The following is a 23,885-nucleotide window of genomic DNA, read 5'->3' on the forward strand; positions in this document are numbered from 1 at the left end:
TCTCTTCCACATCTACTTTTGCAGTTACACACTACTGCAATAAAGAACAGTAGAGAAAGAAAAGCATCCTTCACATGGGATATGCTTCTGGGCTCTTCTGACAACCCTCATAATATAAGACTTCATTAATGTTAAAATAACATCCTGGAAGTGGGGCCATACAGACCAAGAAGTCATTCTTCTGTTATCTTAGAAAAAATATGTATTCAAAGGTACTACTTCAGCTCGGATGCTCATCAGCTATTTTGCAATTTGCTAAATCCAAAATGCAATTTGCAAATCCATCTGTAACCTATTAGACGATACAATCATTCTCTAAACCTGATAAAAATCACACCACCACTAGTGGTTCTGGGACTTTTAAGGAGAAAAAAAAGTCTGGATTCTGTAGACGAGTCCAGTTTCTGGATCCATTATCCGGTGACGTTTCATCTTTAGAAACGTGTTTTTGCAAAGGCAAAAAGAAACTGGGATTTTCCAGGGCGGTCTGATTTCTAGACGTGCTTGGAGATTCTACCTCCATTAGCACACAAGAGCTGAACAATTAAAGCAGGCAATTGTATCAAATGTCATAGGAAAGTAGTCCATGAATGCGGTAGCTGTTTGTATTGACTAGCTCTACTTGGTGCTGCCTTCCAAATGCAAGTCTCAGTGCACAGTGTACTGTGTTGCGAATCGATTTCTGAAGTAACAGATTCCTCCCTCCTCAATATGCAGGAAAAGCAAGGTACAAATCTTATTTTTATGGATGTTAGCCATTGCAGCATTGAGTATGACATGTCTAAAAAGCCCATTGAGCCAGATCTCTAGTCTTTATTTCCCCAAGCAGAAGGCACGCTGCACCCGGAGTATTTACTGTGGGATACGCATTCAGTCATGGAAGTGCTGAGTTACTATGGACGATCCCCATAAAAGAGCCCTGCATCTAGCACGTCTCACTGGCAGAACCAAGGAGAAGCACTGTCTGAAAAGGGAAAGAAGGGAACCCTCAGGATGAAATCCCTCTGGGTTTTTTGTCTAAGGATACAGTTGAGTATGATCATTTTTAGGTGAAAGCTTCTGCCTGCGGTAAAGTTTCCTCTCAGATGCTCTGGAACTGGCCTGAGGAAGGGACCTATTGATTCCCTTGATTGACTTATTGATTCTCTATTGATTGTATAAAATGCTAGTACAGGGTTAATTATAATTTATTTAAAAGTTAGCTAGGCCATTAGTGAACAGAAGCATTACTACATTAGAAATTTCTATGCAATTTAATGCAAAGAGTAAAGCTCACGCTCAGGTTAATTCTATAAAATTATTCAAAAATCCCTTTTAAGTCAAAATGGACAGAAATTCTGAGATTGCATTTTTAATATTGTTTTATTATGACCTCCTTATGTGCACAAACATATTTGGCCAGAATGTAGGAAAGAATTAGCGTCACAAACTGATTTTTAACTGAGTAACGAATGCAGTATGCTTATAGGGAAGGACACTGTATTGCCTAGTAATTATTCACTGCTCATCCTTAATGAAAGCTGTTAATCAAAGAAACCAAGCGGCCCTGGTCAAAGTTACTATACAATATAGGAAACCGGTTTTTGGTCCACAGTCACAGAGGCAACAGAGAGGGTAACTTGAGGATTCAACCAAAACTAGTCAGTAATGTTGATTTCTTGCACAGCAACCTCTGTCAAGTTTTTAAAAGAAAAGGAGAGCGGTTTATCCTTTTGTCTTTTTATAAGATGACAGTTTTTGATTATAACAGGAAAAGAGGACATGATAACATTTTAATTTTTTTCTGATCTTTAAGGGTTTTTTTTTAGTTATCGTTTGTGACAACATTTTGAGGTAAAACTGAGCTTTGCTGAAGCTAACTGTAAACATCCAACTGTCTTCAGTAGGATAAGGATGCCTCCCCCCCATATCTTTAGAGAAGACCAGTGGCAGAACTTTTTCAAAAATGGTAAAAAAGTGATGTAATTCTGCTAGCAGAGATGACGTGTTACACACATTCCCGTGTAGTGGCAATGGCTCCAAAGCACGCGTACTGGCAGTCGCCAGGGGAGAGCAACACCTTTGTTCCCAGAAGACCGTTTCAGAAGAACGTACTAACGTGACAGATCACGGGGATGACCTCACGCGGTGGGCTCTGAACGTACAGTCTGCCCAGCTTGTGCTACTGCATTGCCACCACCTCTTGGCAGCCGTTTGCTGAAGCTGTGCCCTTGAGAGGATCAGTGACTGTATAAAGGACTCAATGGAAAATGCCACAGCAGATCAGGTAAAGCCGCCCTGGTCACCCTGTGCTGCAGTGGTGGGACAATTGGGCTGGAGCTGCATGACGATGTGGTTCTGCCATGCCTGCTGTGCAGGTGGCCTGGCCGCCTCGCGGCAGCGCGCATGCACATTCAGGAGCCTGCGAGGCTCCCCACAGCGAGCGCTCTCCACAGCACCAATGCCTTGCAAACGTTTTTTCCCCAACGAATAAGTTGAGAGATTTAGGGTATTTAAAAAGGAGACTGGGCATTATTGATTCTGGTGAGTAAGCAATCACAGACAATGGATTTCATTTTTCACCTTGGATTTCATTTTGATTGTTTTTAAAAGCGTTAAATAGTGGCAGAGAAGTGTTCTGCTGGAAATAGACGGCAGCACTGTGCTCTGCATTATGCCTAATGTGATGAGGCCCCCCTGTCTCCGTCCTCTGTTTTTTCTAGTTTTGCACTTACTTATTCACTCACACCCATGCCAACGTCTCCCTTTCCAGGCTAACACCACTTGCATTCTGAAGTTTTAAGCATGTATATCCGTTCTGTTGACTTTAAGCACTTGCTGAAGTCCTAGCTTAGCTAAACATGCGAAAGCATCTTTCCTGCCGGGGAGGCTCTGTTAAAGCGCAGCCATAGGCAGTGAAGCCATCAGGTCCGCGGGCTTCGCAGGCCTCTGTGGCAGCCCGTGGCGCAGGGAGGCCCCGTTGGAGCCGTGTTCCCACGGTACACCTGCGTCCGCATCCGGGAGCATGGGAGTTGGACCAGGGGCATAAGAAAAGCCCAGGGATGTGAGCAGGGCAGGGAAAAAAGTCAGCCTTGAAAGAGGTAGAAGGAGTAGAAGAGGAGCTGCCTTACTGACAGAGTTTTCAAGGAGCACTTAGCAGTTTCGGTGAGAACCAGCAAACTGTCAAACAGAAGTAAAAAGTGTAGCGTAACTTGAAGCAGCTAAAAGTCACTCCTTTTCTGGGGCTCTAAAACTTCCTAGGGAAATTTTTGTAGATGAATTATAGCGCTCCGAAAATAAAAGCTGGTAATGAAACTGTAGACAAGAGCTTAATGATTCCAGTGTGAAAGGGCTCCTGTAAAATATTTTCACCTTTTGTTGGCTAACCCTTTAGAAACACAAAAACAATTTACAGCAACAAAGGGCTTTTTTCCCTGACCCGAATAGAATAATGGCTATATTTAGTTTATGGTTGTCCTTCTGGAGGAAAAAATGGATGATGATCAGAGCAGAGGACAGGCAAAGCCAAAGGAGATAAGTGACAGATGGCCACTGAATGACCGTGCAAAGCCATAACATCATGGAGCCTGGAAAGGACGTCAGTCCTGGGAACCAGTAACATGATGCAGTTTCCAAAACTTAACTAGGTACTTCTGAAACATAACTCTAACATCACTCTGAAGTATTTTTAAAACTCTTCAGTGCTGTGCCTTGGGGGAAAGCTATTTTTTTGTGTTGGCGGTGATTTCAGGAATGAATTTTGGCAAGCTCAGCTGAGTTCATTCACTGCACAGTACATGGTAATGTTCATTATGATTATATCAGAAATGAGCCATTCTGTGCAGAATTAAATTTGATCTAATTTTGAAATGAAGTCAAACTCCTCAATACCCAGGTGCGTTTCTGGAACCAGATTTTTCTTGGTAATTAGTCCATCACGCCTTGATGATTAATTTTTTTTCATTTTATACAAAATTCTTAATGTGTTTTACGTTACTCTTTTTAGCATGGAAAATATTTAGCACTGCAATAAATGGGTCTTCTGTTTTTTTGTTAGAGGCCAAGAAGCAGCTACAATGGACCACCAAGATCCCAGAGCTCACTCAGTTCTGCTGCAGAAGGAGCGGTATACCTTTCCAGTCTCCAGGGCTGAAGCTCTGGAGAGTTTTGAGTGTTAAAACTTTCTAATCTTTTATTCTGCTTTCCTTATCCTGTCATACATATTCATGAAGAAGGTCATTATAGCAGCACCCAGTAGTGTGGCTCCAGTTTAGAGCAGTGGCACTCAACGTTTAACAGCCAGACTCGCAGAAGAGCATTTCAGAGAAAAGTGGAAGAACTGAACACTGAGGTAGTTAGAAGAAAGCAATTTTCTGAATCCGAATGAAACCAAAAAGTTTTCACCTACGTTATTGGGCTACCAGTGGGAAAAGAGATTTTTCTAACTTGAGTCTGTCCTCCTACAGATTTTTTAAACGCCATCTTGTCTTGAGAGCATTCTGGTGGGGTGCTGCATAATATGGTCCTCAAATGTGAGTAGAGTGCTGCATAGGATGGTTTAGTACTGTGTATTGCGTGTCATAGATTCAAAATATGCTGGTCTCTGAATTTCAGAGAAGAGTGGATTGAAACAATGGTGCTAGGATTAGGGTTAGTCTGTTTGAGTTTGTGACTACGCCAGATCTTGACCAAGGACTTGATGACACTGAAAGACTTCAGGTATAAAACAAGCTAGTTTTAGATCAAAATTTGACACAGAACAAAGAATACAGAGGAAGCTCCTGGAGTCTCCATCAGACCCTCTGGGCCCTGTTGTGGCCCCAGGGAATTCTCCCAAACCTGTCCAGAGACTGAAAGCGAGAACATACACGTGCAAAGTTAGAGCATCCCTCCTATAACCTCTGTTTCATGTATACCCAGTTCATGTCTGGCCTGTTAAGTTAGGTGGTCCATCAGCTGGAGTACCTCAGATCCTTTGAATATCCAGCCTAGTGCTGGTCTGTTTGTGCTCTCATTACAGTATAAAACTACTTTTCAAGTGATTCATGCTTTCATGATAATACAGCTGTATGCAGATATGTTTAAGGGCTAATATATGCCAGCAGAAAGGTTGCTAGCATTCAAATGTATATATTTGTTAAAATTTCCCAGATCAAGCATTTAATTCAAATTACTGCCTTTATCAATGACAACAGATTTCAGTATCTGTATGCATAGGTGCGTGTTTGGATGAGTGGATGGTGGTAAATATAATATATAACCAGTTTATTTCTGCATTGCAGGCTGCGTATTACTTCCTTGTAAACTGTGTTTTGCCAGAGGATTAGTTTGACTCATTAGATTCAAATACTTAGGCATGTATGACCAGCAAAGAAAGAATAATACAGCAAGACAAAATGAGGCATCCCTGTCTCCCAGCTGAGTCCACTCCTCTATTTCTCTAGTGTTTGCTCACTAGTATTTTTTTCTTTTTTCACATTCTGCAGGCATGACCTTGATTGCAACTTGCAGCAGGGACACTGATGACCACTTCCATCCATTCCTACGCACTGTTTACACCCTGACAGCTGCAATATGCAATACTAAAGCTAGAGGCTGCTGCCATGATCTGTTTCCTTTAGGTAACTACAGAATGAAATGAAAAGAGAAAAATCTCAAAGATGGCGTAAGTAAGTTCTTTGTGCACAGACTGGGGCTGCTAGGCAACCTAATGAAAGATCTCATTTCTGCTCCCTTTCTGGGACCTTGTCGCTTCTGGAAACATTTTGCCTCCTTCACATTTATCTATATGTGCCTGTGATGTTGTCCTGAAAAGCTGTTTCCGCTCTCCTAAACATTCCTTCACTGGCTCTTGTGCTCGTGCCATGGCTCCTGCTTCTGATACGTGTCCTGCTCAGCCTTCCTCCGCACCCCAGGGTTTGGCCGGCTCAGTTCAGGAAGAACCGAAGTGCATTTTCAATAGTGTTGACTAAATGCAGGTCTAAGTAGAGTAATTTAGTGGTCTCATGCCAGCTTAGTGGAGAAGTGGCCACGCTGCAAAACCCACCGTTATAACTGGCAAACTTAAGGCTGTCAAAATCAGAGCCAGTTATGGCATGAGCCCCAAGCAATGCTCACACTGCTAGCAGAGCTCCCTTTCGGGTCAGCTTGGTATCACGCTGGCATGATACGGAGGATAATTTTATATAGCTGCTTATTCCTCCTATTTTGTGCAGCATTTTTTTTAGCTAGAAAATGGCATTCTCTTTCCAGTATTTTTAAAATGGCAACTTAGTTTTCAGGCATTTTACAGGCAGGAGGGATTTTTTTTTCCACAGCTAAAATAGCTAAGATCAGAATATTCTTAATATTAAACAATAATGCTATTTAATTCATTAAAGAAAACCCACCATTCTCCAAAGACTATTAACATTTCAGCAACCTTGACAACAAAATAAGCCATGATACTAGTATAGTTGTTTAAAAGGAGGGACATAACACTATTACGTGTATGACCATATTGTTAACAGATTGGTTTGGGCTGTTTTTATTTTTCTAATCATATGGCTCAACCTCACATAGCCTCCTCTCACTTTCTCAAACATTCTAGTATTATTAGAAAAATACCATTTATTGCTTTATATAAAATCTGTCTTACATTACAGAACCGTACCTGATTGGGGGGGGGGGGGGGAATCTTCTCTCAGATAGAACCAGAATGTGTCCAGGAAGTGGTGCAGGAATCTATATTTACTTTAGCCATACTTTTCAACTGACAATAAATGGAAAATGAAAGTATGCACTCAGTAATTTTTCAATGCAAACTGAGTAGTCACTCGTGATTATTTTCACGTCAGCTCCTTCAGAGACTGTACAAACTTGCTCTGTTCTGGTTGGTGTTTTTTAGAAGTGTGGTTTTTCCATTAAAAAAAAAAAGTCCAAAATGCGTATGAAGAGGTAAATAGTATGTATTTCAGGTTAAGAACCCAAGAGTAGAAATATTCCCTTGGAGGCTCAACTCTGGTATAACTTCAGAAGTTGAGCTGTATTTTAAGAGGTAAGTTAGTAAGTTTGGATGGTGCTTCTAAACATGGAGCTGTCTGGGAACAGTGGGAGGTGGAAAATCATCCCACTGGGACACGAGAGATCTGGCTTCCTTTTCTCTGCCTTGTCAGTATGTCTGTTTACCTAGGGAAAAGGGAATTATTATGGTCAAATTACCAAATCACAGTTTAAGATGCTGGAATTCGATCCCTAGCTCTGTTGCTGATTTCCTTTGCGCTGTAATCAAATAATTTGATATCCTTGTGGATCGGGTCAGTCTGTCTAAAAGAATATTCCTGCCTTTCCCTACGTTTTCCTTGCCTTTTCAAGATCTAATTTTTCAGGCCTAGGACTTAACTAGCATAGGCTTCTGTGGCAGCTGAAGAGGTGGCCGGCAGCTGGGCGCGTGCCCAAGCACACAGTGCCACCGACGCCTCGGGCGCGCTGCACATCTGCAAACGTTCACTGTACGCTTCTGGCTGTCGAGTCCGGGACAGGAGCTGAGCCTTGACACTCGGGAAGGCTTATAATGGATGTCTCCTCACTGCTGAGCAAGTAGGTCTGTGCCAGCTTACTGTTACTGATTTCAGGTACCTTTTAACCATCAGCAGAATTATCGGGAAAGAAAATGATACCTGTACAAATGTGGAACCGTGACCACAGGCTTGGAAATGTCTGCCTGCTGTTGGTAATTATTAGCCCTGTGTTCTGTCTGGCAAGTCATGAAGCAGAAGAAGAAACAGAATTTTTTTGCTGTGGTAGATATCTCAGAAATACATATATTGCAGTTACAAACTAAAACTGCGATTGTATTTGGCCGCCTGGGTATTTGTGTGTGCATTTGCTTTACCAAATTATACCGCAGTATTTCCCCTCTTTCATTTAAGGGGCTTGAAGGAGTAAGTTCAGGCCCCCTAACAACAAACTACAAAAAGTGCTGTATGTTTTCTTTTTCGAAGTTTGTGAAATATATTGTTTCCCCAAGCTAGTGATAATATGGATATGGAGCACATCTTTTCCAGATTTATTTAATAAAAGGTTACCATTTTTCTTCTAGCAGAAGCAGGCAGAGAAAAGAAAGCTATTCTATTCTACACAATGGAAGATAGGATTATAGAATAAACGCAAGGGAGATAAGAAAGGTGAATCAATTTAAATGACCTTTATTCAAGCTCCATTGAAACAAATGAATAAGAGGATTTACTCCCTGGAAAATAAAGCAGAAATAAGAAAATAATGACTAAATAGCAAACTAAAGGAAAATTCTAATTCTTTTGAAGGAGATTTGCCAAGGGTTCCTTAGTTTAAAATTAAAAATAACTAACAGTATGTTAAAACATGTATAAATTAAAAAAGGCGAGCCAACATAATAAAACCACTTGGACAGTAAGCTGGGAGTAGGATATAGTGCAGTGCTTGCAGCTGAGAAATGGCTTTGCCTGTTTGCACCATTAACCTTCTAAAATCTAGTCCTCCTACCTTATGGATCAACAGTTTCAGAGATTAATTGGCTCTCTAATCCTGTGAAATCCTGTTTTTACATTTCTTACATAGGACAGGACCCTAAATATTCAAATAGAATCATTACAGAGCTAAGCAAAAAGCAAATAAATTGTTTTTTAATGGATTCAAGAACAGTAGCTCAGGGCCGCTATGTTTCAGAGGGTTGGGTGGCCCCCACTGTTTTGGAAAGGATCGCTGGTCTGATGCTCATTAAGTCGATACTGTAGTCAAAAATAAATAGGCAGAATTTGCTAATGACCAGTGCAGGCAGTAGCAGCGTAGGTGGCCGACGGGGCTTTGGGCAGCACCGCAGAGGTGGGCTGCGGACGGCGGCTCCCCCACGGCGCTGCTTCCCTCGCGGCAGACGGGCTCGCAGGCCCCTTCCCTCGGTGCCACCAGGGCCATCAGTGTCCCTGGGGCCGGTTTCAGCGGCGTGGACGCTGCACGCCCTGGTGCCCGGGGCCCTGCTGCTCTCACGGGCCCATGGGAGGCTGATGCAGTGCTTTGGCCCGCCCGACGGTGACGGACAGAATTTAACGTGTTTTTTTCCAAAATAGTTTTTTTCACATGCTTAGAAAAGCCTTTAACTATAAATAGCTCATGCAGGTCTTCCGGTGCCTTTTTGTTGTTTAGCCTAAAACTTGTATCTTCCCCTCTTTTTTGATAGGACAATCAGCCAACTACAACCATTAATTTCATGGTGATAAATTGCTGCCCATGCACAGATCTGGGGGTAATAGATTTAAGCAAAGTGATGGAATTTGGCTGCTTTCCTTTCCTAGCAAGCGTATGTGAGTTGCTCCTAAATCCATTGATCTAGCGAGACAGTGATTAGTTAATTTAATGAGAAACAAAGGATTTCAGCCTGCAGAATTTACGGTACTAACGAGACAGGTTATTATGGGAAGCTATTTCCAATAAAAACACTTCTCCCAACAAGAATACTGTCCCTTGGTTAAAGAAAAGGAGCATCATTTATCAACTCACCATAGGGTTAGCTTAAGGCAACAAAAATACCACGTGCTTAAGCTATTTTTGACTAGAAAGTCACAGTGCCTGTTTTAAGAGCAAAAATATGAATGACCTGTGTAAACATCTTTGTACAGGATGCAGCCAAGTAGATAGATGGCTTTGGTTCTTCTCACTAATTACTCCCCTGTCCGGGAGGTATCTGTCTTCTGCTAGTGCCTGGCTGGAATCGCTGCTCTAGGCAATACACTGAACTGAGGAAACAAGACTTTGAAGTGGGAAAAGTTGGCTTTTGCTTCTTAGCGGTATTTGCCCAAGAAGTACTGGTTTCAGCTGAGGCATTCAGGGCGAGCCGAACAGCGAAATTATGTTGAACTTGCATGTTGCTGGAGACTGTCTTGCCCATTTCTCTAAGCACAGGTAATTGTTTTGAGGAAACATCACAAGCCTGGCATTTAATTTAGCTCTACAGGGGAGTAGTGACTGCTGCTGCCAGCAGAAACAAGCAAACAAACAAAAACACCGCTCGGCAAACGAGCATAACAAATAAAGCCAAATAGCAGCCAACTGCATGAAAAATGCTGTGCCAAGAGCCTCTGCTCATTCACTTGCGCTGTGCCAGGGCAGGTCAAAAAGTATCTGACAACCCCAAAGATTCTGGCCCTGCAAGGGACCTCTGGTGTGCAAATATGTTTTGCACAGGGAAGTGTTTCCCCACCGTCTGAGGAAATCAAAGCAGTAGCTAAGGGGGTATAAGGCACTCTCCATGCTGTTTGAATTACTGGAAATATGTAACTAGTAATTCTGGCTTTTGCTTTTGTAGACCCATGCTTGCAGGAATTTGAGCCGTGAGGTGTGCGCACAGATGCTAAGATAGGTTGTAATGTTGATAATCTCTAGGACTGTGTCTAATTCTGGCTTGCACCACAAACTTCATGGCTCCTTCTGCAGATGACTAGTGCTCATTCTCCAGCATTCATTTGGCAAATGATCTGAACACTTCAGATGGCCTTATGGAAGGTCTGTGAAGTGGAGAAACGTTTTTGTGGCAAAACTTAACTTATCATATAAATGTTTAGATGGACATAAGTTTCTTAAGGTGTTTGTTTAAAACAACTTCAATTTATGTGCAGTTCCAGAATCACTGCCTAATAGCCCCATCGTACAAAGACTAAGTTGGTTTGCATATAAACACGACAAATTTGGCTGTTATATTTCTAGTAACTTACATAAAACAGTCATTTGAGTATAAGAACATTGTGATTAATTTGGGGGAATTAATTTGCTAACTGAGTACTTGTATTTTTCTGGGAGGGGAATTGTTTGAAACATTTAGCTGAAAGAAGAGTCAGTGTCTTCTCTGAGGACAATTTAAGAGATTATTTAAATCTTATAAATATTTAAAAGACTGTATAGAAGCTAATGGATTTTTAAGGAAAAACAAAACAATGTGTTTATGTGAAACAGCATCTTATCTTGTACTAAACCAGAATGGATTAAATAAAAGGAAGAGTGTAAATCTCACATCCTGCCTGCATTTTGAAAATTACCTCTGTTGAGATAGAGTACAGTCATGACTTTGCTGAAAATAACATGGGTATGTTTCAGCTTAAAGAGCTGTAGCCACCACTAGAGGAACACAGTACGGCTTTGATGAACCAATAAAAACATGTGTGTTTCTCTTCCTTCCCTTCCTTTACTGTAGACAAAAGCCTGCAGCCACATCTGATTCCTGTACTCATTTTAAATTGTGGTTTACCGGAGGAGGAGATGTCAAGAACTTCATGGTCTAAAGGAGTAGGTGCGCCATCACGATGCATGGGGATTAAAAGAGAAACCAGCATCAAGATAGGGCCTGATATATATTTTTTTCTCTAAATTGTGAAATCTGGTTAATTTTTTTTACCTAAAACTACTTAGAATGCAACAATGTCTGCCCAACACCGAGGAGCGCGTGCATGCTTAAGCGCATATTTATAGAGCTACGTGTGCATTTAAAGGTAAGCACATACTTCCTTAAGCACGCGGGGTGGTATATGGTGAGACAGGTCCTCACATGGTGTGTCTTAGCTACTCTCAAGGAAAGCTCCTGGATTTGTACAAAATGTCAGCTTTCACAGCAACAAAATAAAATCCCCCAAATGCCTTAATCTTTTTATCAATTCTGGGCAAACACACAGCTATTTTATACACCTGCGAGTGCTGATTGCACATCTTCCACTTGGTAATTAAGCTTAGTCTTGAGGACAAAAATGCCACTTGCACATATTTTGAATGAGACAATAGTATTCCTCTGTTTTCCTCCGCTTCAATACAAAACTGATGTACACCATGCCTAACTGACAGGAGACGGGAGTCCTTGCAGCTCTAACCCTTGACTCTGTAGAAAGTGTCAGGCGATGTAAATGGTGGGGGTTTTTTTAAATGTGCTGCGTTATTCTTACTGAATGAGTTGACAAATGTTAAGATGAAATATCGGCTGAAGGAGATTCTGCAGAAATACTGTCCCCCTAGCAACAGGGTTACTATGCACAAGGAGTCTATAAAACCTTGCCCCCTAAAAAGACTCTGTTTGAGAAGAAAATCAAATTTTATTTTATTTTTAAATAAAGATAAGGTGCCTGCAGATGTTTCACATACCTCTAAAGATACTGTAAGTATAATCTGGGTAGAGGCAGAATTCATAATATAAACTCAGAATAAAGACTGCGGTACTGAAGCAGATAACTAGTAGAACTATAGATACAGATCTTGTCTGTGAAAAGCCTATTTCCACCGTTATGTGTTGGGAGAAACAGAGCATTTGATTTTGGTTCTGAAGAAACAGAAGTAAAGAGGACAATAGTATGCCACAAAGGACAGCTGCTTTAATAAAAGGAGAGCACATGTGACTGGAAAAGGGTTGCGGCAGTTTAGTTATCTCCTCGACGAGGTCTAGACCCTGCAAAGGGAGCTGTTTCACAAAAGAAAGTCCTGCAAGGAAGCAAAGTGAATAGAAGAATAAAATGAATCTTTTTGAGTCCGGATGAAGGATGCATTCAGAATAATGTGCCCCTAGAAGTAAATCCTCTTCCCGCTCTCTGAGAAGCTTGTTTAGGAATCGGGGTTTACAGAGTATTAACGACTGCAGTGAATTAATGAACATGCGTTATGTTAGTGCAATTTACAGTTCGCTGGAATGAAGCATCAAGCATTTTTTAAAATTCTGTTGCATTGCCCAAACGGTTGTTGTTAAGGAAGAATTGTATCACCAGGAATCTGTAAGCAAATTCTTCAAATGCATTACTTTCAATGATTGTGTAGGTTCTCTTTAATTTATCAATGTTTGCTATTGGCTGTATACTACAGCGCGTGTCTTTCACCTTACTTGCAAAAGCAGTTTTGATTCAAATGCATATGGTTATCCTTATACATACGGCGGTAAGAAACAAAGCGTTACGCTCCTTCCCAGAGACAGACAGACACCCACCCCGCCCCGACCAGATGGCAAGGACATAGCTGTGGGTCGTCCACCCCGCTAGAGCATTCACGTTTCTCAGCTGCACCTTTTACTGTTAACATGAGGCGGATAATCAAGATGGTGGCACGTGAGCGCGTGTGTTTTACAAGCTCCAGCGCACATCTCTCGGGGAACTGATGGCGTCTTTGAATTTTGAGACAGCTTGGGCAGAGGTCTGACTCTGAATAGGGCTTTTAAACTGGCAGCGCAGTGTGTCTGACACGCGTCAGGATGCAGCACGAGTGGACGAGTGTGTGAGGGGGAATGTCAATGAGGGTGACCTTAACTGTCTCGAGTGCACAGGTAGTGCTGGATCTACGTGCCAGCCTTACCAGAAAACTTGTTTTCAGATTTTTTTAAATGACTTCACAGTCCTACTTGGCTTTATGCGCCCCAAACGTCATTCCCTGGCAGCAGGTTAACGTAAGCAGCTATAGGTCTGCCAGGGATATAGTGGCTTTTTGCAGGAAGCGGGCAGTGCATTGGCCCCTCAGAGAGAGGGCTCAGGCTCTGCAGAACTTGCAGTGCTTGGGAACAGCCAAATAAGTGCACTGACGAGGCTGATGGCTGGTGCTGCGGTTCAACGAGCGCCAAAGCCGTAAGTGCCCAGGAGAAGACTGAGGCCTCGTGGTGGCCTGGGAAGAGGAGCACGAACTCTCCTGCACCCACCGGCTCTTGAGCATCCTCTGCCACAAAGCGGGCAGGACTCTTCCACTGACCGACAGGGCTTCGTGAGTCGTTTGGGTACCCAGTGATGGCAGCTTTGCACCCCTCTACTCCCAAAGGGAGCAGGGGTCCAAACACCAAATATATATATAACATGTTGTCGTCTGGATCTCCCCACAGCAGTACCCGGTGCTGACACCCCTTTGCCCACCCTTGCCCCTGCCAGCTGAAGAGACTGACCCAAAGGGCCTGCCCACACTCTGATAGGTCCTGTCACCTTTGCCTCTGTTGTGGCATGGAAGAAGGAAGAAGTAGTAGTCTTGGAGAAGCTGTTTTCCTCTGAAAATATTTCCAGCAAAACTATCTCAGGAGATTGTTTTACTTTGCCAGCTGAGCAGACCTAATTGAGGCGCAACCCAATGGATTTCTTTTGATTTTTTTCACCTACGTTCGCAGAGTCTCTCTAAACCGGTATTGTCTGTGCCTGCAATATAGACTACCAATTACATGGCATCTCTTATATGGCAACTGTTTACAAGAAAAATTATATTGTTTATATATTTTTGCTTCAGTTAACAAATTATCTTAAATGTCAAGTTGCTTGATACAGAAATGAGGGAGTTTACTGTATATTTTAAAGCATTACAATTGTGGGTAAATTGCGTTCAGCATAGAATTATAGACTTTGAAACACCATTCGGAAGGAAAATATCTTCTCAAGGGATTCAGCTGACATCATTAACCATAAAAGTGAAGCCTTAGCAATTTATAAACGTCAGAAGAACAAAAAAACAGCTTCTGAGTACAATTAAGTCACATGCCGCTAACAGCTGAACTAACAGTTGCACTGTATTGGTATTGATTTCTTATTACTGTCCTGAAATTAATTTGATAGCTGTTCATTCATCATTAATTGTGCTGTAAATATCAGTAGGGCGCAGGATCATGAAGGGGGTCGGCTCACTGGCTTGACCTGGCAGTTTGAGTCATGATGATTGAAAGGGAACCCTGGCTGTCATTTGCTTGTAAAAGCCGTCCATCACAATCATCCTTGTCCCCACAGCTGGCTTTTATATCACCGCAGCTGCGCTTTCCGTCAGATAGTGCTGTCAGGCACCTACAGAAGCGGCGCCTTCCCCAGGATGTGCTGTGGGTCCGGGAGCGCGACGGGCTCAGAGGCACCGGCAAAGACAGCAGCGGCGCAGTTCAGGGGCAGCGATGCTGGCACCGGCGGCAGCGCCCGCTGCTTCAGAAAGGGACCAGCCTGCAGCGATGCCTTTCAGGGTGTCGGTGCCGGCGCTGGCCTCCCAGCGCCCGCAGCTGGAAGAACTGCCGTTCCCCGTCTGTCTAGCAGTGGATGCCTAGTCCTTAGCGCAGGGGGAGCTTTACTACCAGTTGTGATGATCATTTAATATGATCTGCATTTGCTTCATAAATACTGCGTATTTCACATAGATGACGAGCGAAAGCGTAAATATTCAAAGAAAATGCATAATATCTAGGCACCGATTACAGAAAGAGAAACAAAAACATAACCATTGAGAAGTACTTTGGGGAAATCTGAAGCAAACATAGAGCCTTAACAAAACTAACTAAGGAAACAGGAATTGAAACAGCCTCAGGAAGAGTGTTATTTCCGTGTACTTCTCTCCCAGGTAACTTAGGATTTATAAGGTGAGCATCCTATGCAGACTGAAATTCAACGTGAAATTAAATAGGAAGAAGAGAAAGGAAAAGGAGGAAGAATGCAGAAAATGAGGAAAAGGTGAGAGAGACATGCAGGAAAAAATACTCCAGTAAACTGGCACTCAAGGAACAATGACAGGAGTAAGACAGATGAATAAAATGATTTCCTCCCCCCCCCCCCAACAGCAGAATCGTTTCAAGCATGTTTCACTGTGTCTTATTTACATTAAAATGTGTTTGATCATTACAGGCTATGAAAGATGACAGCAACAATTTTTCAGCTAGAAGGACAGTCACTGCTTGCAGTGGAAGACTGGCCTACATCAAGCCAAAGACTGCAGACAACTGATACAAACTTTGCTGGTCCCAGTTGAGTCATTTACTGTCTCTGAACTCCACGTGCCTTTTACAGAAAGTGAGGATTGCACTGACTTGCAGGCTAGGGCAGTTGTGATGAGTAATTAGCTCATGACTTGGAAGACCTTAAATGATGAAAGTGGCACGTCAGGGATACGAACTATTATTACAAAGGATGGAGAAGTCCATGCTTGAGCAGCTTCACAGTAGGATCCCCATTGCTGTACAAAGGTAGGGTAAGAAGGGCTGCTCTGTTTTCTAGCTTCTTTTCTCTGAGCTTTTCATGTGGGATACCATCTCATCTATCAGGTAACATTTCATTATCTTTCACGGTAACGCTTGAGTCGTATATCATATTTTCTAATTTTTTTTTTTTGCAAGCCTAGCGCAATATCAATAACGTTACCTTTCACAATACTGCTTTCAGCACCGGCTATACAGTGCCGCATCTTTCACATGTTTTTTGCCGTTTATCAAAATGAAACATGACAGCAGCTGGAAATGATGCTCACATTTAGTACTTAATGATACATCTGCTTCCTATCATGCAAAAATTCTGATGCTTTGCTAAACAGATATTTTGTTTAGCAACAACCTGTGTGCCAAACTGAAGGTTCATTAGCTTACGCCTATCAGCAAGTGAATCCAGTGTAATGAGGAGTTGAGTCTACAGGCTACAATGGCTTAGTTATTCCACTTTAAAAAATAGAGTTGACAAATACTGGAGTTAACGCTGTGCAGACTTCTGAGAAATACCAATTTTAAAATGTGAAATGCCATCAAGTACTGTTCCTACTTTCTGTTCAAAGGGTAAACATGGGAGTCTGCCTACGTAGAGGAGCTCATCCCGGAAGCTGCCGTTATTGGAATAGAAAAAATGTATGAGAAAAGTAATAATAAGCTATTTTTTCTTTGTCTTCTGGTGTAATTTATAAGCCATTAGAACCCATTCAAAATTGCACAGGATTCCAGGCGAGAGAGCATAGCAAAGAACATTTGGTTGGATTACTATTCCTTCATTTCCCAAAATCTGTTTCCTATTTGGTAGACTTGAAGATGAGTAGCACCTTCTACTGTTGTACGTTCAACTCAACGGGATTAAGAACTGGAGATTTAGGCAGTCGGTTCCTATGTTCTGTGATAGCAGAACATGCAAATTACAGTGGACCTAGGAGAAGCTTATTTTTGAAAATTATTATGTGAAAAAAGGGTTAAATGCAGTTTCTACACTTCTGTGTAAATTAACTTATTATTTTCTCTTTTTTTCTGTTAGAGTCTATGCTTTTCTAAAGAAACTATCTGAACTTTGACAGAATCAAAGGGAGTCTCTCTGTAACATAAATTGGCTAACTCCACCGAGGCAATAATCGTGAAAGAGTTAAGCTTTTGCTGTCAGGTATACCTAGTAAAAAACAGGGTTAGTTTCTTGTTGGTATCCTGACTGTACTTGTAAGACACATTGGTTATCATGTCATATCTCATAAAAGTAGCTCGTTGCATCTAAGTTGTGTCTCTGGAAAAGTGAGAACTAGAGGCATAAAAATGAGGGAAAATCATTATTTTTTCCTGACTTCAGTTACATTCTAAGGCAATCAAAACTTTGCTTGATCAAAGAAGGAAGAATGGTAGGTAGGTCCATATTTAGAATATGCTTCTTACACATGCACACACCATATATAACTTTACGTAGTGATAAAATAGGGTGATTTCTATAAACAGACAATACCATATTTCTGCGTTATTGTAAATTATTAACATAGCTAAATGTTTGATTTCAGAAAGAATCTCAAGAGTAGAAGTTCATGACATGACCTAATATGGAATAAGTCTCCTATGGTCATAGTTACTTTGACCAGCCACAGTTTAAAAAAAACAAGCTGTATCTGACCTGGTTTCAACATCAAGACTCTCAGTCTGCTCAGTCGGTGTTTAAAAGAGGCCTCTTTTTAATCTTTATTTCGGAACTGTCGGTCCTTGTCCCGAGTTTGTTCCTGTAGAGGGTGTGTCCGCAACTTCAGGACAGAGCTTGAGGAAAGTTGTCCCTTCCCAAATATGAGAAACATTACTTCCCTGAGAGAAATATGCAAACCACAGATAACCAAAGTTACCTGTTACTAGCATTTCGGGTATCAACTCTCCCTCACCCAGGCCACACATGATTGCACCACTTTTAGAACTGCTTCACGTGGCAGGAAGTTATCCATACCTCTGTTTGCTTATGTTTATTAAAAAGTTTATGACCTGCTATCCACAAAGTGGCTGTATATCACATACAAGATGACTGATACCATTTTACTCCATTTCAGGAGTAAAAGTGGCCTATACTGTAAGTGTGTTAGAGGCCTCAGATCTCCTAGCCAACGGCCAGAATTATGAAGATTTATTTGCAGCGAAGAGACATCTGCAAGCCTAAAAAAGATGATGTACTTAAGGAAATCAGTGTGTATAGAGGGAAAAATGTCCATTTTTTTTTTTTTATCTCTGGATAGAAGTTCTCCCAAGCTATCAGCCAAGCTGGGTTGAAGAGAGGAGGACTGCATCCTTTCTTGATTGCATTCACGCTGTAGCTAAAAAAAATACAACCAGATGGCTCTCCAGCCATCAGTCAGAAGCCTTATGTGCATACTTCTCGGACAATAAATTGCACTGTTAGAGGTTGACCGTGATCCTGAGTGCCCAAGGGACTTGGCCTTGTCAAAATAAAATTGACCTTTAAATGAAACTCCAAATATTAAGAAATATCTGAGGTGCTACTGGGAGAAGGTAGAAAGTTGACTTCATGCGAGCTTTTCACCTGAAAAAGTTTCAAGCCTTTGCCATGCTCACGGCAGGTTAAGGAAGAATAAGAGACAAATCATTATTTTTGATCTTGCTTGTCACACAGTAAAATTCCTCCTATGAAAGGCAATAGCTCAAGAGATACTCCCCAGATACCATTTTTGGCACCTGTCCCAAAGGAGAAAGTGGCAATCCATTATTCTGAGAGACCGTTCCATATTTAACAAGAATTTTTTTTAAGTATTACTTTAAAAAAAGTAATGAAAACTATACAGTGTCCTCAGAAAAATCAGAGCTACCCGTTTATGTCACGTCTCTCGTTCTACTAATTTCTCCTTCTGCAACAGTGAACCCCTGGTTTGTTTTTTTTTTTTTTTTTGGACACTGTCACAGGAAGACAGGGGATAAGGCGGTTGTGGTGAATGCAGTCATTTCTGCATGTCTGACCCCAGACTGGGGCCTGAAAGCTGGTTCCTGCTCTAGTGCTATGGCTCAGTCAGGCACAGCCTGCAGAGGTAGCAGAGCTAATGGACTCCCTCCTCCTCCAGTCGCAAAGATGGGAGGAAGAAGAAAAAAGAAGGGACCTCCCTTTGATCTTATTCCATCTGGTTAACTACTACTACAGCAGCTGGCAAGTAGTCTCTTGCAGATGTCACAGAAGTCCTCTTTGCGCATGGTTTTCAGCCTAACGTGGAGGAACCACTAACCTACTTCAGGGTTGGCAAAAACATAAAAAACGGAAGCCTGTGCCATCCCTACATCTGCTAATATTCTGCAGCTACGTATCATGCAAGAACATAATTCCAAGCCACCTAGGGAGAGAAAAGCATGCCTTTCCACCCCCTTAAAACAAGTACTTTGTACTTCCCTGCCCCTCTCCACCAGCTAGTAGGCAGGAGCCTTCCCCCTTTGCTCCTTGCTCCCTGCTGGCTGCAGGAAGGAGGTGTGGAGGGAGGGAAGAGCTCACCAAAAGCCAGCCCAGAAATGCCTGCTTTGCTGCCTCCATCCGTGCTCCCTCCCAGGCCACAGGAACGCTCATTTCTTTGTAACGACGCTACCTTGTCTCCGCAGAGACACCAATGCTTGGTTGGAGGGAGCTGCTCAGCTGAGACTTCAGCTAGCTCCTGACCCACAACCCCGCTCCTGCCATTCAAGCCCCTTTTGCTGTATGCCGAGACACAGGGACAGCGGTTCGAGCAAGCCAGCAAGCTAACCGCCATCTTCCAGCTACCTCAGTATAGTTCTTGCTTGCACAGAGAGGCAGCGCATGAGTCAGCCTACAGTTCCTCTCTGTGCCCGCGCCCTGCAAGTTCCCCCGGGAGGTGCCACTCAGCGCGTTTGTGCAGGGCTGGACAACAGCGGGGCAGCGCCTCCCCTGCCTCAGCCACTTCTCTCACTCAGCTCCATCACCTCCCTGGCTTTCTGGGCAAATCTTCAAAAAAAAACGAACCTGTCATTTCAGATCAAACGAGGCTTCTTGTTGTTATTGTTGTTGGTGCCACATTATTTTTTCTTGTTTTTTGTTTTCAAGACGACAAGTTTTGTTTTCTCTGCTCCAAATCAGTTTTACCTCCTTTCCCTCAGTTCAGCTGCCAAATGATGAAAAAAATTACGCTCGTGACCTTAGTCATGTCCAGCGTGATTCAAGTTCTTCACTGCACTTCTCAGATCTGTCTTGAAATGACGTGCCACCCTCTGTAGTTATTAAAGGGAATTCACTTCACACAGACAAAATCTCAGACTCGGGAGCAGAAGTCATATTAAAATCAGTTAGGCTGTGTAAAGTGCTTGATGAAAGGGGAACGTGGTGGCCAAATTGCCTTCTCTGCCTACTTGGCCAGGCACAGGCTCCATTGAGATGAATAGAAAGGCTCCCACTGATGTCAACGGGCTTGGGATCAAGCTCTTGATATCCACACTTTGAGAGACTGAGGAAAAAGCACTTTTGTAGCGCATATGCCTAGGTAATTTTAATTGTGGCATCTGTACGTAAAGGAGGGAAAAGAGCAAGTTAAGAAGGGGCTGTGAAGTGCTAGGAGACGAGGCGAACTGCCTGCCAGTTACAATGATGAGGATTCTAGGAGGCACGCGATTTTTTTAAGAGAATATTTGAAACTTTAGCCTCCGTCTCCTTTCTCTGTAAGCACAGCATTGACTTTTATTAATGCTTAGCTCCTCGGACGTGTACGCCTGTCCTTCCTTACTAAAGTACAGTGAAGGATAGAAGATTGTACACGTGCCCAGCTTTCCTTGTTCCCGGCAGCAAACTGGCTTCTTGGCACTGGTCCTAACATCTCTGCTCCAGAGAGGAGGATTTCAACATCGTTTATTTGCCAGATGCCCCTTTTCTCCCCCGAAAGACCCTCTTCTCCTGCCTGCTCTATGCTGAGGGTTTCTCTAGGGATGCAGAGCAATTTTTTCCTTCCTCTTTGCTACTTGAATCTCTCCCACATATGTTATCTTCGAGACCTGCCTCAGAGCGCTACGAACAAGATATGTTTGATAATACAGGGAGCACCCGCTTGGAGGATTAGCGAGGGTTTCTAGCCACCGGGAGCTGTAACTACAGTAATTTTCCCTCAAGACAGGAGATCCAGTCTATCCTGCTGCTTGATCCTTAAAATAGGTTCTTTACTTGTCTGTTTGCAAACTCGTTCAATTTTCTAAAGATTAAATTCTCTCCACATTAATGATGGAGGCAATGAGCTTTTTCACAAGAAGTTTCTTTAAAAGTTCCCTCAACTATAAACCAACCTAAGCCTTGCGAAGCTGTATTTTAGCAGGAAAGCCTGAAAGTTTGAAATGTTCTTATTCTTACCGGTATTACAGGTCAGTGCCCTTCTTAGCATTTACCAAAGCTGAAACATTCAATAGCTTGTTCTTTCTATTTAGAAATGTGCCTATGCTTACACCCCATAGCAACTTTGGTGTAGCAAAGGCAGATTAAACATTCATGTAATTTAGCTTAGTTCCAGTTGTTTTCAATTAACGGAAAATCCTCTCAGACATAATAAGCTATTTTAGGTTTGGTTTTAGTTTATTTATCTGAGAAAAGTAAGCATTTAGGCTTATGAGTTAAAGCTGTTAGTGCTGTTGAAAATGAAGTTTATTAAATGGATGAATGCTAAGAAAAAAAAGTAATAAAAGGTTAAAACATTGATTTCAATGTTGTTTTTTCTTTGCAGGATGTTTTTAAACCTAGTAAATACCTCAGAATGAGCACTATACAAAATATTTCAGGGAATAAATCTTATTCTATAAGATAGAAAAATCTTTCTATATCTTTAGTTTACTGCACTGTACTTAGGATGTAAAAACTGCTCACGTCCAATTTGTCAGTGTCAGCCTGTCTCTCTGATATTATTCTTAGCTATCTTACCCATGTTGAGCTGAGAAGGTTTGTCCAAATATCCATTTTCCCTGTGGTACTGGCAACAGGACATGTCTTCAAGACATCTTCTTAACTTTACAGGCAACAGGAATATAGGTCTGGGGAATTAATAAGGTTGGCTGGCCAAAATCTGCTATTGAGGTTGCATCCCGCAAGCTCAAACAGAAGAGGAAAACCAGCCTCTTTACCGGTTGATGTTGACTGTTAGGAAAGTCAAGACAACCTATCTGCCTGACACATGAGGTGCAGCATTTCCCATAGGCAGAAGATCAGGAGGTGTAAGTGGTGAGGAAGAGAGCAAACGTACTTCCAAATTCTTGAGGTAAACCCCGTATGAATGGATACATTTGAAAATACACACATGCCAATTTTGCCCGCTCTGATTTTCTTATTAGGGAATCCTTCTTCCCAAAGGACTTATTCTCAAACTCATTAAAAATGTCTTTAAAGACCTTCCCCCCTCCCACAAAGCTGCTAATTGTTATGCTTTTATGTGTTTCTTGTGTTTGTCCTTGTCTTTGAGAAGATACAAACCCACTAAAACCAAATGCTTAGGCAAAACAGGTAAACATTATAGCCAGCTCTCCTCAGTTGTTCTCATTAAAGCAAGTATTTTCCCTCGCACTCTCCCTGGCCACAGAGTGCAAAAGCTGCATCAAACTCGTAAAGGAAACAAATGTTCCAGTTCCAGGGGAACCTGTATTTAGAAAATCAATTGAAGTGAAAAGGAGACCGATAAACATTTAAGAACAGTGGGGAGCTAATGACCCTTTTACAGTCCAGAGACACCTCAATTACAGTAAACTTTGCAGAAGATTGAGAACAGCAGCTTCTACAAGGAGTGCCCACATGGGAAACCTTTCTCACAAGACTGGGATTTTCCTGACAAGTCAAGGTGCCACAAAGCAGCTGTATAAGAGAGAAACGTAGGACAGCGACTACCCCAGGGTGAAAGGGACATCCATTTAGTGGCTTGTTTAAATTAAACTTCCACACCTCCTCATTTTTGGAAGGTATTTTAGTCCTTTCTCGGTACTTTATTTTCTGACTCATCTGCCTTCCCTATACTTATATATGCATATATTTTGATCCCTTTGTACTCCCCCGTCCCCCATTATCAAATGGAATGAAAACAAGCCAGCACAATAAGCACCCTATGACCTGGCCAGGCACATAGGGGCAAGAAATCCTGTTCCAGGGTGGTGGTTTGGACAGAAGGATCCCTCCATGCCCTATAACCCAGCCTCTCTTCAGTTGCCCCCGCTGCCGGGCTCCTGCCGGCCTGTCTCTGATAGGGGAGCGCTGCAAGGGCCTCGATGCCCAGTCAGCAGCAGTGGATCCAGCCAAAGTCTGCCTGCTAGACCGGTTCAGAAAACACAAACAAACTGAGAATGAACTGGTTTCTTCTGAATGAAATTTGATTTTTCTTTCTTTTTGCAACGTGTCTAGTTCTTTTTCCTTTCTTGGTTGTTCTGGATAGATGAATCCCAGTTTCAATGACAGACTTCATGATTTGCACTTCAATCAGAAATTTTGTTCTAGTTTTCTGATTTTATCCATGAGCCTTTTTATTTTGTCCACTTGTTCTGCACAGCTTTTCTATCTTCTTTTACCCTACTTTTGTTTCATACTTGGTCTCAAAAGGGCATTGCTCTTCACCTTCCTAAAAATAAAAAGCCTTTATTTTCCGATAGATTGCTCTACCTCCCACCACAGCCATTTATAAAGACCTGTCACCACATTCACGTGCCAATCTTGTTCAGTGTGCAAGTATAACTGATCTTATACAACTGTCTGAAACCCTACCCCAGTAGATCTGAAGGACCCAGGCTAATATTTTTGAGTCAAAATTAGATGGTACCTTGCATGCATTTTCTTCCTGGCATTGTCTGTATGTCCCACAGATTTATTTTTCTATCTACTGTTCCCTCACACCATGTTCAGCCTTTATGCAAGAACCCCTCTCCTTTCTCAGCTGCAGAAACGCAGTGCTATAAGTTGCTATCTCCCCTCTTGCAAATCTGCCTCTTTTTA

The 23,885-nt window shown here is 42.2% G+C and overlaps 3 long non-coding RNA genes across 6 annotated transcripts in view; 2 read left to right on the forward strand and 1 right to left on the reverse strand.

The window, feature by feature from the left end:
- The window catches only part of LOC138067625 (uncharacterized), a 123,247-nt gene extending 117,608 nt beyond the window's left edge, over positions 1-5,639 (forward strand). For 2 of the 3 annotated variants that reach the window (XR_011141857.1, XR_011141856.1), the window contains exon 3: positions 5,466-5,639. This is a non-coding gene — a long non-coding RNA (uncharacterized lncRNA). Of the gene's footprint in view, positions 1-4,248; positions 4,331-4,445; positions 4,512-5,465 lie in introns of those variants that run through there. The other variant, XR_011141855.1, reaches the window with a different exon arrangement.
- LOC138067624 (uncharacterized) overlaps positions 1-23,885 on the reverse strand; it is a 183,562-nt gene that overhangs the window by 26,355 nt on the left and 133,322 nt on the right. The gene's annotated exons all lie outside the window — the stretch shown is intronic.
- Positions 7,248-21,461, forward strand: LOC138067623 (uncharacterized). Of its 2 annotated transcripts, none has more exons than XR_011141852.1 (4): positions 7,248-7,557; positions 11,180-11,474; positions 15,576-15,913; positions 17,989-21,461. It is a non-coding gene; the product is annotated as an uncharacterized lncRNA (long non-coding RNA). The 2 variants fall into 2 exon arrangements; XR_011141853.1 differs by lacking the exon at positions 7,248-7,557 and adding an exon at positions 7,893-8,144.

This window comes from Struthio camelus, chromosome 6 (genome assembly GCF_040807025.1).
Source record: "Struthio camelus isolate bStrCam1 chromosome 6, bStrCam1.hap1, whole genome shotgun sequence".
Taxonomy (NCBI): Eukaryota; Metazoa; Chordata; class Aves; order Struthioniformes; family Struthionidae; genus Struthio; species Struthio camelus.